Here is a 14,105-nt window from a genome sequence, read left to right as displayed (position 1 = left end):
TTTGAATTTTGTGCAAAGCTACATGAGGGCTATCTGCGCTAGTCGTCCCTAATTTAGCAGAGTAAGACTAGAAGGAAGGCAACTAGTCATCACCACCCACCGCCAACTCTTGGGCTACTCTTTTACCAACGAATAGTGGGATTGACTGTTACATTCGAACCCGCAGATTGCGAGTCGAGCATCTTAACCAGCTGGCCATGCCAGGCCATTTATACTTAGTATACTAATATACTACAATTCATTTGCCCCCACTTATAGCGCTAAAAACTGGGTTTCGATACCCTGGTGGGCAGAGCATTGATAGCTCATTATGTAGCTTTGTGTTTAACTTCAAACAAACAACGTATAATTCATTTTAACAAAAATCTGTTGTTGTTTGTTTGTTATTAAGCACAAAGCTACTCAAAGGGCTATCTGTGCTCTGTCCACTACGGGTATCGAAACCCGGTTCCTAGCAGTATAAGTCCGCAAATTAACCGCTGTGCCACTGGAAACGACGAAAAGGGAAAAGTTTAATATTTAAATAGTTCAACTTGTTTTACAAAAAAGTGAGAGGGCGCATTTTATGGTTGCTATGGACAACACAGTTCGGACACGGTTTATTTAGTATGAGTTTCATTTCCGCATATTTCCAGTTGGAACTGTCAGGACATGATCGGGGAGGATAGGTATTGCACGTTCATCAGTTTTACCTCTTGGAATTGATTAAAACATACGTAAGTATCGTGTAATATTTATTGTAAATCATTGTCTTTTTAAACTCAAGATACATAATTTATAAGATAAATTAAAATCAGAAGTTCATGATTTATTTTTATTGTTCGTTGAAATAGTTTTAAATGTTAGATTTCATCACGGCCAAATTTGACTCATCGCGAATTATTTGGCGTAGAACTTCAACTTACAACAACAGGTAACAGTTTGATTTACAAGTAATTCTGAGAGATGATGTTTAACTCATCTATCATGTGATTATTAATATTATAAATTGATATTTGTTTATGTTTTTTAATATTACGTATTGTAAAAGGTAACGAACTCTTAAAAAAAAGTTAAGTCCATTTTATGAACTGTTTCTTTGATTAGTGTCCTACTCCAAGGTAACATTAGATCTAGGACTGATAAATCATTTTACCATTCATTTTGACGTTACTTATGAACCATTGATATTTCTTGTATGTACAGTTTATGATAGTTCTTGGTTCATATATTCTACTCATTAAAAAAGTAAAATATTTAGATAATTACTACTTCACTATTAATTAAGACCTCAGTAGTGGTTGTTCACATCTTAGTTCACTTTATATGAAAATCAAATATGGTAAATATATTGAATAAACCAAGATTTAAGTTGGTGATATTTGGTCAATATCATAGTCAATGCATGGGAAGACTATGCTTGTAAGTGTAACAAAGGCTTATCTTACAAAGCTTAATAAGACAAAAATTTGGATGTTAATCTATAATATGATTTAACAACTCTATGGAAGGTAAATGTTGGACAGGTTTATCGACTATATGGAAATAAATCTGGTGATTTTTCACACTTTTGACAACTTGCAAGTATAATAATAATATTACACGTTTTCTGGCAAGAATATCTGCTGAAAAAAATCTGTAAGACGGGCAGTTAACAAAATCATCATACAACTGCATGACACAGAAAAAAAAGTATGGTTTTAGTTAATACATGTGTGCAAGAAACTTATAACTGCATATTATGTCAAATACTTCCTCATTTATGCATACCTGTAAACGTTTTACTTTGAATTTTTAGAATTCCAAGAAATGAATGCCCTTATTTTTTGGTATTGAATAATACTCTTATATGGCCTAGTTTTTTACTTTGATAACTTGTTAGTACTACAAAAATTCTGACTTAATATATTAATTTACATAATAAAAAGTATGGAAAAATTTAATGCTCAGATCTTTACCAGTATGGGAATGAATACAGTCAAACTGGACACTTGTTACAAGTGGAGTGCTTCAAGGGTGACAATGGATTGAGTCACACAAATTATTGAGGCAGTGCTCTGCTGCTAGTAAAGCTAATAGAGTTTTAGGGTGTACTTGTAGGCATACTAATTACAAGTCAAAAGAGGTAATCATCTATATAAAAATCACTAGTTATGTCCTCACTTGGGGTACTGGATACAGTTTTGGTGTTAGTTAAAAACGGATATTGACTGATTGGAAAGGGTTTAGAGGTTGATCACTATGATGAAAGATAAATATTTCTTAACTTATTTTCACTTGAGATAAGAAGAGTAAGAGGTTATCTTGTTGAAGTTTACAAGATTATCTGGGGATTGATAGGAACTGTGTTATATTATTAAGATAAGAGAATGAGTGTACACAAGTTTAAGATTTCAAAAAGACAGTCTATGCAATTTATTTTTTCTTATAACAGGGTGATTGGCTTATGGAATAGATTGCCATTGGCAGTAATGGATGCGAGAGTGAGAGTTTTATAATACTTTAAAAAGAAATTTTAATGTTTAATATTTGCAAGTGAGGATGTACAAGGACAGCTTTGAAGGATTGATTGGTCCTTTGTTGTCTTATGTAGTGAAATTGAAACTTTTAATTGATTTTGTTAAAAATAAAAAATGAGACATAACATTAGATTTAAACCATATAGGTAAACATAAAGTAGGTTTAACTTCTATTGTTATGCAGAGAAGGTTCTGTATCTTCAGTTTACCTCATCTGAGATCCAAACGTCCACTCACGTGTTTGCTGTGCGGGGCATCCAATGGAATTAGCTATGATTGAGGATCCCATAACTTCTATATTTAAGATAATAAGTGCATTATGTACATTTCTGTCCACAAATGTACTATATTTTTCAAGTGAATGGCAATATACATAAATATAGAAAACATTAACTTTGGAAAGAATAATGTACACTTGTTACATGTACTACACACAACTTTAGGCTATGTTTCATATTGGTAAGTTTGATGCATTACAGATTTTAGAGCAGTTTGGTAATTTTGATGTGGTCATGTGGCAGCAGTTGACGGAATGATAATAAGGGAGGAGAGGATTCTGGTGGTTGGGGGTGTCATTGATGGGTCAGTTTATATTGGTGACACTTCAACACATCACTTTGGCCTTGATTTCTTGTAGACGGGTGAACTTGGGGTGGCTTCCTCAGGGTCAGTCAGCTGGTTCTGTTTGGCTAGGGTCAATTAAATACCAGTGTTGGATATTCTCAATGGGTTTTGTGGACATTGCGTGTAATGCTGGTGTTTAGGTATAGTGCCAGGAAACCTTGGCATCTGTACAATGCTCTACTTTAGCATTGTAGTGTGTCCCCTTGTAGGAGTTCCATGGTGGGTGGGGTCAGTGAGCTCTAAAGTCTCTCCATTTGTATTGATCTTGCACCAAGTGACCCAAATAATAACAAAAGATTTGTTGATAAAAAACAAACCACTGTCACCATTGTTTTGAGGGAGATTGGCTATAGTAGATGGCACCCAGTTATGTAATGATCCATTCTGACAACTCATAGACTAATATGAGTAAAACAGAAGGGAATTGATGCTACCTCTTCATTTGACTAACCAAGAACTGACTGCTTTTCAAAATAGGGTTTCACCCATTCCACTGTATCTTGTACTGTGTTCCTTTAGACTCTCCAACATGCTTCTCTCTTCTTCGAGTGGAATATGGGAGTCCTTATCACTTATCAGTTCCTAGTTACTGGAGTGATGGACCATGGAGGCTTCCTCCTGAGTGCACTATATTCCACTTGGCTGAGAGTTATGCAATAGATTTCTGCCAGTGTAGATGGTGTATAGACACTCTTCCTACTGCAGACCTGGATGTGCTCTTCCAGATGCTGCCTGGTTATGGACTGGATGATTTCTGCCAAAATGTAGTTCACCCCTCTGGCTGGGTATTCTCCTTCCTACTGTTGCCCAGAGGTCAGTTACTGGAAGTTATTGGTTTGGGTTGGAGCTGGACCAGCCACATAAGTTCTCACATGTGAGAGGCCCAGGTACCCCCCTCCTATCATGGACTGGATGATTCATTCCCAATGCCATCTGGTTCTGGACTGGAGTTGAACTGCCACATTGCTGTCCCCTTCCTACCATTGTGTGGATGTTGGTTTTCGAGGGGTACTAGTGTTGGTTGTGTTGGACAAGCATGCATAATGGTCCAGGTCCTTGGAATGAAAGATCTTTTTTCCATGTAACACATGATCCAGAAAGTTGTTAATTTCATTGTATCTGCCATTTTTCCTTTCTCTGGAAATAACATCTATCCTTCCCATAGGAGACATGGTTGCAATGTTGCACATTGTGCAAGAATGTTGACAGCCATTGCCCTCCAATGATAGATCATATGCTATCTTGAGGTAAAGTCTCCACTATGCTGAATAATAATGATGAATAATGTGGATAGTGTTCGTTGCTATGGGTAAATCTGATATTTTGTTAAGCAAGAAAGGTTAGATTTAAACATTCATGCATGGAATTTTAGGTGAATTGTTTAACTGGAAGATATCTGAGGAAAGAAAGTCAGTTATTCAATTCACAAATCCAGTGAAAGGCAACAGTCCAGAAAGCAAGTACACACATTGTACTTTTGTCTTGGATTTAAATCAAGAATGATTTTATTTCGTGTTACACATTTCTAGTCTATTCACTTCATTGATCAAATTTAGACATTTCAGTTAAACTCAGCATTACTTCATAATTTATCCTGCCAATCCTCTTAATTTAAAGTGGGTCTGCCAATTATTCTTTGAGGAAATCAGATTTATTTGAAATACCATAACTAAGAATGATACATTTTGGTGTCATGGCCACAGGTTATTGTGGAGTTTTCTGTTTTTGTTAACATTTGTAATGCCCTTACTTGATTTCTTGTGTTTAAAGAATGGCATTTTCTGCATGACTGAGATGGAGAGTTTACTGCTTTAGAAAGTTGTACAAAGAGGTGTTGACTCTAAGAGAAGTTGTCTCTTGAACATAGGATCCTTGCAGGTAACTGGAAGGTTGGTGGTGTTGATCTCTCTGCAACCACAGTCTTGGGGAGATCAATTGATATCTGCTTTACCCAGAATGGTAGGTTGTGCATTGCCTCTGAGGATGAACATTAGTGGAAGGGAAGTTTGGAAGATTGAGAGTTACTGAGGTGTAATGGGATCTGGCAAGTCTGAAACTAAATGGGGTGGTCAGTAAATGACTCCTAGGCTCTTGCCAGCCATAGTTACATCACCCCTAGCTCTGGCCAAGAACACCCATAACCAGCTGAGAAGGACTGGGCCTAGATGTGCCACTGGTGGATAAAGTCCACCAGTCAGAGCTGCTTCTCTGGCAGGTGAGACAGTGGGCACCAACAAGTAAAAGAGTATGAAAATACCCAAAACATCAACTAAATACCTGCAAGAGAAAATCTTTGGCCAACATCAGAATTCACCCCTGATGTTCCAAGGTGCAGTGAAGGAAGATCTGGATTATTTTTTGAAACAACAACTTGACCCAGTGGAGAATCAAGTAATCTAATGGACATATTTCAAGGCTCAGAAAAGGAGCGCCACTAACAATTTGGATGCTTATGTGGATCAACTACTTCATCTTCATAGTAAAGCTTAACCTGTGATAGCTTCAGCAAATCAAGAAGACATTTTCCTGGATATGTTTGTTGAAGTCAAATGATGAGGCATCACCTGGGTGTAAGAGATATCCTCATCCTAATAGCAGTAGTTTCTGTTGTTACCATATATGAAGTAGCAACTATGAGCTAGTTGCTGTAGAAGAAGAAACCTTCTACTCAGGTACCTCCACCAACCTGAGGAGCTCAAGCCCTGCTGAGGGTTATGCAGCCACACACTCATTCTGGTACTGTAATGCAACTGCATTGGTTTCCAGTGAACAGATAGGGCTATCCCAGTCCTTCCATGGTTTACAAGTCACACCTTATGCCAGTGATGTCTGTACAGGCCCTTCTAAAATAAAGCATGAAAGATTAGCTTCAACAATGATCTAGCAACAAGTCTGCAGTTTCTTCAGTTTGTATCCTACTTCTTCATAATAGTAGCTCTATTTTCTGAAATTGAAATGCACTTTGGATGGAGTGAAAAATGTGATGAAGCATCCCATCCCTTAAGCTTGCTTTAGTGGAGTTTCCAGTGCTGACATATTCACAACAAGGCAGTAAATTTTTATTGGACATCAATGCCAGTGAGAATTGAATTGAAGCAGTGTTATTGTTGTCATAGGATGGAATGCAGTGTTTAATCTTCTGAATGTAGGTACTGTACAAGGAAGAAAGAACTATATGCAGTTGTTGCATTTGTAAAACACTACTTAAATGGTAGGTGGTTTACTGTCTGGATGGATCATGCTTTGCTAAAATGGTTAATAAGCTTTAAAAATTCAGAAGGGATGATATCACATTGGATAACATTTGCATGTGGCTGAACTGTATCACCTTACAGTGAGAACTTATGCATTTGTGGAGTGTCCTGACCCTCATATATACAATATACAATAGTACATTGAGCCATAAACTAAGAGATACTACTGGTGAATGGATGCCATGATTAACACTTCAGGAGCCCAGGGAAGAGTAATTGAAGGATCCAGATAGGTGTTTATGCTCTACAGCAAATTAATCCTGGTCAGAACAAATAGATGAACATAGGTTTACCCTGCCATGGCAGGTTCTTTCTCTGGGCTGCACACACCATGTAATATTCACACCAGTACCACACATTCTGACTCAAATACAGCCAGAAGAACTGCTGCTGAATGCTAGCACACATGTAGGTAATACCTTGGTGCTCTCTATTCTTTGTATTATGCAGTGTTTGGAGAATCTCTTGACTTAGAGCTTTGGTGACCACTAGTTGCAGCACAGTCTAAAAACCATGGCTTGGTAGCTTATAACAATAGCATAGCACACACATTACTGACCATACAAGTACCACAGGTTACATGCTTCTGGTACCAACAGAGAGAGGGGTCATCAGTATATGCTTGTTACCATTGGCTACTTCACGATGCTGGTCCAGTCTTATTCATTGGTTGCAGATATGTTGGCAGAGCACTGGCTAGCATGGATTAGAGCAATGGAAGAGATCCACATGGATTAGGAAGCTAATTTTAACACCCAATTGTGCTGTGTTTTTTAAGTATTAGGTGTAATGAAGATTCACACTCTGCCTTATAATCCTAAGTCTAATGGTTTAGAAGAATGGATAAGACAAACTACCAAACACATGCTTGTCAAGATTGTGACGACCTCAAAACATACTTAGATGAAAAGAAAGTTGAAACACTACAGGAAGCAGCCGCTCTTTCCGATGAGTACACTTTAACACATAAAACCACTTTTCATAAAAAGAAATTCCTGCCATTTCAACAAAAACCTGTATCTGTTCAATCCACTGAAGTTGAGGATCTTTCTAAAAAGTTCAGCTCCTCTTGTTTGAAATCTTCATACAGTTGGGCTAAAAGTTGTTTTTTTTTCATCTAAATAAAAGCGACATTAATTTCTTGATGACCTAATATATTATATATCAGGACCTGTCCCATGTTTTCACCAGGATCCCACTCTGTTGCGAGTGGTGCTTGTACAGGTATACTTCAGTCAGTTAGAATTATACTAAAACCAGCACTGTAAGGCCATTTTCATAATTTCCATGGCCACAAAATGCACATTGTTCTTCACAATCGTATAAACTAGAGCTTGGATGTTCCATAAGATTGCTCATAATTTATTCCTTGCAATATATTTGCTTCATAAATATGCCCATTCCAGACCATAACCCATGGACTTCATGGGTAAAGCAGAAGGGGATTGCTGCCCATCCCTGCCATTCCTTAGATTGAATAAATCGGATTGTCTGCTTTTCAAAATATGGTTTCATGGTCACCCATTGCACTGTCTCTGGTGTGAACATTTCTCTAGATTCTCCATCCCATGCCCCCCCCCCCCCATTTCTTCCAGTGGAGTAAGAAAGTCCACTTCCAAGCTGCTGGGGTGGTGGACCAAGGTGGTATCCTCCTGAGTGAGGGATATACAATATAAATAAAAACTTCATTTGGTTGAGCGAAGGGGAGTGGTGTTCTACTGGTTTAGATGATGAAATGTTTTCCAAATGGATGCTCCATCTCTACACAAGTTTGTCTGTAGAGATGTTGCAGCTTTGGAGTGCACTGTCACAATGATTGAGATCCCTCATCCTACCCCTTGAATGGAAGTTTCTTCCCAGCAGTTGAGTTTTGGATTTAGAGTTCAACCAATCAACATATTATTCATGCTCATGTTGTGCCAATTGGGATCCCTCATATTACCCGAATATGGATATTGGTTCCTGGTGGTTGAGTTTTGGATTTAGAGCTAAACCAATAAAAATCATGTCCTCACACATGTAATGTGATTGGGATTCCTCACCCTAGCCCTGCATGGATATCAGTTCCCAGTGGTTGAATTTTGGATTTAGAGCTGAAACAATCAACATGTTGTACTCGCACATGGAGTGTGCTGGCATAAATGCAGTCCACCCCCTTCAGTTGGGATCCCTCATCCTACACCCACTTAGATGTTGATTCCCAGTGGTTGAGTTTTGGATTTTGAGCTGAACCAATCAACATAGGTCCTCACACATGTGATCAGGGTGTCCCTGGTCAATCACTCACTTTGCCTTGAGTGCATTTCCTAACTACTGTGGGTCATAGTGGGTGCACTTGTTGGTTGCTCCACTTCTTCCTCTTGTGCTACACCTCGATGTCTTTATGTTGAGGTGGTTCTGGTCTGTTTGATTTGAGTGGAATATACATGTATTTCATTCTGCTCACATGTGACCTGTTCACAGATCTGGTTGGCTGAACTTGAGGTGAAGACAGTATGATCTTCTTTCCTATCCACGCATGGATATCAGTTCCTGGTGGTTGAGTTTGGAATCGTAGTTGACTTACCAAAGTATGATCCTCATCCTATTCCCACATGGATATCGGTTCCTAGTGGTTGAATTTTGGATGCAGTTGATTTGCCGTGTACTGTCCGTAACACCCTAGCCACTCCACACCTTGGGGCACATTCCTTATTTTACCCACTTTCTGTTCATCAGGGAGATTGAAATTCTAATATATTGTGATTAGGATCACTGTCTAACCATGTTCTCTCCAAGTGGGATGTGCTCCTCATAATTTTCCACTTGGATCTGTCGGACCTTTTCCCACATCTGGGTGAAGAGTATACCTGGTACAGAAGTGGTGCAGTCTCCCAAATATAATACTATTATTAGAGGGTGTCCTTTGGACTCTTTTGAAGGATGCTATTCACCTATTCACTGTGAAATTCTAGCTAGGTATGTGAGTGGAAGTAAGGTACCGTGTCGGAAGTTAAAATTTTTCTACACTGAAAATGTATTTCCGACATGTACTTACTTCCACTCACACTTCCCACCCTTTCTCCCCACTGTCAACTGATGCTTACATTTCTGCCTAAACTTGATGTGATAGTTAGGTAGAATAGCATAGAGGGATACGAGTCACGTGGGTGTGTGGCACAACCACTGGTGAATTTTTGTCGCATGATAGTTTGCATGCGAGAATCAGTTAAATCATTTGAATTGAGGGGTGCGTGGGAGTGAAAGGCTTGTGGCATGCAAGGAGAGGGCAGCACTGAACAAGAATAGCTGTGTATGTGAGCAGAAGTAAGTACCTGTGGGAAATACATTTTCAGTGTAGGAAAATTATAACATTTGTTAAGGATATTAAGGTAGCTTCTTATATAATGACCTTCTTGATGATCTGTGTTTTTATCATGTGCCTCAATTTCATCTAGTTCCATTGTTTGTATTTAATGTTCTCTTGATTTAATACAAACTCATTTCTTTTAACTTTTGTCCTCAATTTTTTCATCCTATTTAAAATTTCTTTGGAAGAATTCTTCTTACCCTCACCTGCAATTGGAACCATAAAAAACTTTCTTTTAATGCTTCATATATCTAGCTCTCCTAGAGTATGTGAACTTATTCGTTGACTGTGAATCCTCATATTATATCATGCCCTCATTTTGTATGTTTGTACTGAGGTGGAGCAACCTGAAAGGTCCTTGCTAACTTGAATGAATTTTTGGGTTTTTGAGTGAATTTATTTGCCTCTTCCAGGTGCCATCTCGATGTTCTTGTGGCCAGTCTAACTCGGTAGTTCATCATTCATCCTACCCTCCCTAGCCCAAGGTTTCTTAGGATTTGGAAGAAATGGATTATGTTGCTTCTCTCACTGGTAAGACTTTTTATACTCCTTTTTTTTATATTATGGAGTACAGGTGGGTATCACCACTTTCTTTTGAAGGGTTGGTGATGTTTTTATTTTTTGTCTGTTCCTTCTAAATGTAAAACTAATTGTTCATGTAATCTTTCTTGTTTTATGCAGCTACTTTTAGCCATCAGGATTTCTGGAGTGCTTTCTCATTAATGTTGACTTCATGTAAGTTTTCTCCAAAAAGATATGTTTATGATATGGTTGTTTCCCATTTCTGGGATTTTAAAAATCTATTGCATCTTTGCAAACTCATATTCAGATTTCTCAGCTGGCCAGACTGTAATATGGAATTCATTCATGGGACCTCATGATGTATAAACTAAGATTTGGTCATAACCTGCCTTAATCCTCCTCTCATGCTGGAGAGATGTTTTGGTACATTGGAGTAAACGTTTGTTTTTCACTTTACCATAGATCATTTCCTCATTCCATCTTTATTGCATTTATTCTGTTTGAATATAATTATGCAGACTGAATCCAACCTAGTGTTTTATATAAGGTTATCATGCATTTTCTACCTCCTTTAAACATAGAAGTATGAGAAACTAGTGAGTTATTCTGTATGAGCAGTTTTAACATAACAAGTGGTCAAGAAAGTTGTTAAGTTATTGCCTTTCTTTGTCATTTTCTTGAGGGAAAACCTGGTCAGCCCATGGGTCAGATGATGCTTTGAAGTTATGATCTCCCTTAGGTTTAAAAAAAGTCACTGGTGTATGGTGCACTCAGAGACCAGAATGGCTGTTCCTACTTTTCCCCTTAGGATTGACCTCATTGTGAGGGAAGCACAATTGACTGAGGCTTTTGTAGGGTAATAGGAAAGTAGCTAATGGAGAATTAAAGTAGATGTTAAAGGGCAGGATCATACAGCCTCCAGAGTACTTGGTTGTCTCCAAGGTATGACCAGGTCTTGTATTGATTTTAGATTGGTGAACATGATAACTTGCATTGATGGCTTTTCACTTCTATGAACAGATGAATATTTGGACATATGGGAAAGGGACAGTTAGTTCAATTTGTGATATATGGTATAAGGATACTGGCAGGTTGAATTGAATGATGAGAACAGAACTATGACTGCTTTCAGCATGAGAGATGGCTTGTATGAGTTTTATGTCATGCTATGGCCAGTGTAACTTTCAAGATGCTATGGAGCTTTCACTGAAAGGCCTGCAGTGGGATAAGTGCCTGACCTATGTTGATGATGTCTTAATATTTGTCTGTACATTCATATTTGTGGCTGAGAGTATTTCATGGTATTTCAGTGAATAAAAAAGGTACGCTTGACACGGAAACCAAGAAAATTGCCTTTCTGCAAATTTTTTTGTAGGTAGGGATAGGATATCCAATGAATCTGCTAAAATAGCATTGGTGGAAGATTGGCTTCAACCTGTGACCAAGTAAGAATTATGCAGTTTCTTCTGTTTCATGCCATACTAACAACTCAAACTACATAATTATGTCTCTCTCGCAAACAAGGCCTACTTCAGGTTCTAATTACAGGGTCATGAGCTTTACCCACTTTGGACACCAATGTGGTAATTTATTTTTTCCCACTATATTTCCTCACATTGGATTTGAAATGAAGTCCTGTTGCATGCCAGGCATATGCCCGAACAACTAAGCTAAAGGATTAACCTGAGGTGCTTGCTAGTAAGTCACTTTTTAAAAACTCAAACTACTACATTCTTTCTCTCTCAGAAACAAGGTACAAGGTCCATCCTTGAGCCAGGTTACAGGGTAATTTGATGGACATTAATTGAATGCCAATATACTAATTAATTTGTTTATGCTGCAAATATTTGCCTGCCTCAGATTTGAATCTAAGACCTGTAACATGCTAAGCAAATGCTTTACCAATTCAGCTAAATGGTTAATCTGTTAGTGCTTGCTAGTAAGTTTTGTTTTAATAATGCAAGCTACTTTAATACTGACATCAATGAGAATGGAATTAAAGTAGTGTTATCGCGATTGCAAGATAGTATAGAACAATTAATCATGTACACTTGTATGTTTATGGCTGTTGAGCACAGATACTGTACAATGAATAAAGAACTCCTTGCAATTGTGAGTTTCCTAAAACTATTGACACTACTTCCATGATAAAAGTACACTGTTCTAGTGGACCAAGCACTACAGAACTAGTTAATGAACTTTAAAATGGTGAAGAGATAATAGCATGCTAGATAACAGTATTGCAGGAATATGATGTAGCCATACAGTATTGCCAGGGTCTGCCACACTGAAATGCCAATAATTATCTCACCTTACAGGGGGATGCTCTTTGTTCATCAAATGTGCGGACCCTGAACACCATGTGGGAGTTGAAACCATTTTTACCATTGCAATGACAAGCCATATATTAATAGATTCCACTTGTGGTTGGATGTCAGGATTAGTACTTCAAGATCTCTGGGAAGAGCAACTGAAGGACAAAGCATTGGCCTAAACAGAGTAAACTTCAGCAAAGAATCATTTTTCTCTCCAGAATATAATATATTGCCTGTCCACTTCCACAGATGGAACAAGGTAACCCGTATTTCACTCATGGCTATTGACTACTTCACCAAGTGGGCCAAGACTTATCCATGGGTCAATACATCAGTACAGTCTGTGGATAATGCACTGGCAGAGCACTGGAATAACCCAATTCAGAGCACCTGTAGAAATCCACATGGTTCAGGGAACATTAAAAGTCAACTGCTCTCTGAGTTGTCTAAAGTATTGGATGTGGTGAAGACATGCACTTCACCTTATCACCCTCAGTTTGATGGTTTAATGTAGTTGGTATATAGACTGTAAAAATTTGCTTGCTAAGTTTGTTAATCTTGACCAAACCAGTTGGAGTGGCTGGTATTAATAGATGTAATAAATAGAGCATTAACAGTTTGTACAACTGAAAATAGTGGTTAGAAGTTTGAAAATTTAGCTGAAAGGGGTCTTTCAACCCATGTTTTCCATGCTACCAAGTTAATTACCAAGACAAAATGTCATCTGCCTTTTGACAAGAATCATTCACCTGTGACAGAAAGTTCTACATAGCACACTTCATGATCCTTGCTTGATTCTCCTCTGTAATAGCTTTTCCACATACAGTGAAGGAGTTGTATTTTCTCAGAGTGTTTATTGATATTCACTGTAGTAACAACATGAATATTAATTCTTGCTTATGAGAACTTTAGATGATAAGTCTTAGATTAGCTGAATTCTTTGAAGGAATTTGCAAAAATAACAGTATAAATAAAAGTAAAACAAATTAATACAAATAAGATATTGTATTTATAAAAGACAGTAGTTAAATTACCAACACTGCAACTTTCTGTGAATGGTTTACTTTTTATCTTTCATCAGTTTGTTTTTTTCATTGCAACACATTTTGACGAAGACATTGGTTGTATGGTAATTAAATTTAGTGATATGTTGGTTCATAACAAAAACAAAACATAACAGCAGAGACTGGAGCGTGAGTGAACAGACTCATGACAATGCTATGGATAATATCAGTGTTGTTAGGCTGAAATGAGGGTTAAATTAGGGTACTTAAGAAGATTGTGGATCGCTGACAGAGGTTATTACAAGTAACAAAGTTTTTATTTAAATAATAATAACAAGTAAAGTACTGCAATGTTGTGTGTTACTAAAGGAAAGTTAAAACATTAAGTTAGTTAAACTTTACCATTTTTTTAGTATTTTTATTCAAAATGGCTTATTCTGTTTAAGCTTATATGAGTTTATCTTTTTTAATTGTTTAATTTTGATCAGTTTTACTTTATGCCACTTTTCTAACAAGAATTAAGAACATGACTGATTTTG

The 14,105-nt window shown here is 37.5% G+C and overlaps 1 protein-coding gene across 2 annotated transcripts in view; it reads left to right on the top strand.

Annotated features, from left to right (window-relative positions):
• Positions 1-632: 632 nt before the first annotated feature.
• The window catches only part of LOC111085145, a 44,707-nt gene continuing 31,234 nt past the window's right edge, over positions 633-14,105 (top strand). The window contains exons 1-2 of one of the 2 annotated variants that reach the window (XM_022382481.1): positions 635-716; positions 10,139-10,256. The gene's annotated coding sequence lies outside the window, so the exon portion shown is untranslated. Of the gene's footprint in view, positions 717-10,138; positions 10,257-14,105 lie in introns of both variants that reach the window. The other variant, XM_022382482.1, reaches the window with a different exon arrangement.

Source organism: Limulus polyphemus, unplaced genomic scaffold (genome assembly GCF_000517525.1).
Source record: "Limulus polyphemus unplaced genomic scaffold, Limulus_polyphemus-2.1.2 Scaffold252, whole genome shotgun sequence".
In the NCBI taxonomy this organism is placed as follows: Eukaryota; Metazoa; Arthropoda; class Merostomata; order Xiphosura; family Limulidae; genus Limulus; species Limulus polyphemus.
The sequence above is the reverse complement of the archived record's forward strand: the minus strand, read 5'-3'. Positions and strand labels throughout refer to the sequence as shown.